Genomic DNA, 3414 nt, shown 5'->3' on the forward strand with positions numbered 1-3414 from the left:
ATTAATGTTTCTGATGCCACATCAAATTAGAGTGAAAAGTTGTGGTTTTTTTAAAACCACATAGTTTGGTTCATACCTTGGAAACCTCCATTCTGCATTTGAACAGCCCTTTTTGTTGGGACAGGCCCAAGGGGATTAATCCTTGTCCTACTGTCACAGTTTAATTAGACATCCAGAATCACTCCTTTCTGTTTCCTCCTTCTTAAGTTCCTATCTGCTACTAATAATGTACTTACTCAGAAAAAAAAAAAATCAAAGCCAACATATCATTCTCAAATCATTCTCTCTCCCCTGCTCAAATTTCTCTCTCCCTTAATGGACTTACCGTTCAACCAATCTCCCAAACTTGAAATCATGAAGCCGTTCTTTCCTTCCTCATGTCACTACCCCAGATCCCATCAGTCATCAAGTTCTGCCCAGAATCCTTCCTCAATAGTCCTCGAGGCTTGTGCTTCCTATTCTTTGTCCACTGCAGTGCTGTGGTCCAGGCTGTCACCGTCTGAACGACCGCAGCAGGCAGCACAGTACATATGCGGGAGGTTGCATGAAGTTTGGGAACAAACCAATGGTTAGAATCCCTGCTTTGCCTCTTCTGTGTATGTATGTGACCTTGGATGTGTTACTTACCTTCCATGTTTCAGCATTTGCAAAAAAGGAAAGAAAAAAAGGTAATACCTACCTTAATTTGTAAAAATCAACTTCCTACAAAGTGCCCAGAACAGAAGCTAACATAGAGGAGGTCTTTGTTAAATGTCTTTTTCTTCCCTCAATCTTTTCCCACCCCGTGTATCTTGTACATTCTGTAAAAATTGTACCCCAAAATAATAACTGTAATCAGGTCACTCATCTGCTTAAGATATTCGTTGCCCCTGTTCCCTCTGATAAAAATCTCAATATGGGATAGAAGATCTTTCACAATCTGCTCCAAGTCATCTTTCCTGCTTCAACTTAGAGCAGAAAATTAGGGAGCTCCTATGTCACTCTATTCATTTCTTCCTTTCCAGCACCCCAACACATGGCTGAACTCATGGCAGATCCGAGTTAAAAGTTTGATGGATGAACACATGCATGCATGGAGAGATGGATGAATACATGAACACATGAATGAATAAATTTATCAGAAGACAAGACTTACATACTTCCCTTACATTATGGAATATTTACTAGATCTGAATTTGAAAGCTATAGAAGCTTATCATTCACTTCCAGGCTTTATTCCTGTCTCCCAAATTTTCTGCCTTATACGGAGAGAAAAGTTTTCCTGCTATAAGCAGAGTATGTGATTTGGCCCAGAATATAAATGAAACTGTGCTAGGATGAGATGCTTCTTAATAGAATTCTACAAACATTTATTGAGCAGCTCTCAAGGGTTAAGCATGCTCTGATCAGTCTGAGACCCCTTAAAGAATGCACATTGTATGGGAGAAGAGAGGTTAAAGAGTTAGCTGGTAAAGCGGGCTGCGGTGTCATAGTTGTCAAGATGGTCATGGTGGAGTTTAGTAAAGGCTTGACACAGGAAGAGGAGCCTCAGGTGAGTCTTGAAAATTTAGTATGAGTTTAAGCAGGTCATTGAAACTAGGGTGGGGCAGAGAAGAGGGACTTTCCATGTGGAAGAAAAAGTATGTCAAAGACACAGAAACAAGAGAGAACAGGCACAATGAGTTCATTATGGCTCTAGTTTGGATAGTGTTTTGTTAAGATACTTATTTAAATATACTTCCTCAAAATTAAAATACAAATTACGAAGTTGGAGAATTTGTTGACACAAAAATGAAAAAAAGGATAACAGAAAGCAAGAAATTCCCCCAGATAAGCCCATTCATTTTCCCTACCCCCACCCCATAGTCTGTAGCCTTTAAATACACTCTACATGCTGATGACTCCTAAATTTATCTCTGGCACTGATTTTTCTCCCAAGCTCCAACTTGCCTGTTAGACACCTCATGCTTAGTTTATCTTGTAAAGTGAAGTCTTAAGCCTCATTGCCCCAAATCTGTAATTCCCAACAGGATAAATATTATCTCAATCCACCCAGTTGCTTGTGCCAGAAACATGAGTTATCCTGTTTTCCTTTCCTTGACTCCATTTCCAGTTGATTAATAAGCCCCGTTATTTCCATTATCTTAGGTCAGTTCTCCATTATCTACCACTGGTTCACTACAATGGCGTAACTAATGTTTTCTCATCTGCTATAATCCCCTCCAACTCATTCTCCACCATGCAACCAGAATGCTCTCAAAATAGTGTTTTTGTAGCTGTGGCTTATGGATCACCTAGGTGCTTGGTTGAAAAATAAGAAAATGCACCTATCTAATTCTCAACTCAGACAGCTGACACAGAATCCGTGGGCATTCTTCAGAGTTCAGAGGTCTGCACTTTAATGAGCCCTACCTCTACCCCTTTTCGCTGTTAAAATTGAAGCATCTCCAATATGTAAGGCAGAGAAATCTAGAGGTTAGGAGTGGATGTCTTGAGCCAGAGCTTCTGTGAATTCTAACTGTGTGTCTTTGGGCAAGTAACTTAACTTTTGGTGCTCTCGTCTCTTTACTGGGAAAATCAGGATGATGGTGGACTAGCTCTTGGGTTGTTGGGAGGTTCAAATGAGTTAAAACATAAGTGGTAGATTTTATTGTTTCTTGCCAATATTTCTGGTTCTCTTCTGTCTCCTAGCACATGGGAAGGCTGTACTTCTCCGCCCCATTGACTGTGGTCATGTGATTTACTTAGGCCAAAGATCCATGAGTGAAAATAATGTGTGTCACTTCTGAAGGAAGCGTGGGGCAATGAGTCTCCATGCTCTCTCTCCTCTTGCCTTGGAGATGACTGGAGTGCATGTTAACATAGAAGTGTCCGAGGCAGAAGCAGTGTGGAACACTGAGCCCAGATGTGGCAGACAGCTGCCCTGCTCTCTTGTGTGAGCAAGAAGGAAGTGTGTATTGTGCTAAGCTCCTGAGATGTTAGGGATTATTACCACTGTATAGCCTAGCCCAACCTGACTGATACAACTTTAAAGCTCCTGGGATAGGCTTGGCCGATAGTAACTGCACAGTGACAACTTCAGAACATAAACACAGCAGTGTGATTCCATGAAACAGCAATTTTCCCTTTACTGACTTAAAACAGACACTTGATTGTGTCATTCCTCTGTTTACAACTCCTCAGTTGCTTCTAATGAAATTTCTTTTTTCTTTTTTTATTTTTTTGTAGGTATATATTGCATTTATATATTATAATATATAGTACATGTAATACTTATAATATATAACATTATATTTTCTATAATATAAATATGGAAAAGTATACATAATATATGTATAAAATAGAAAAAAAAGATCCACAACAGACACAAATACTGTAAGTTAAACATAAAAAATACAAGCAAAACTTCCTATCAATTATAAAATGTTTCTAAAA

The sequence above is a fragment of the Rhinopithecus bieti genome, unplaced genomic scaffold (assembly GCF_001698545.2).
Source record: "Rhinopithecus bieti isolate Rb0 unplaced genomic scaffold, ASM169854v2 scaffold_28066, whole genome shotgun sequence".
In the NCBI taxonomy this organism is placed as follows: Eukaryota; Metazoa; Chordata; class Mammalia; order Primates; family Cercopithecidae; genus Rhinopithecus; species Rhinopithecus bieti.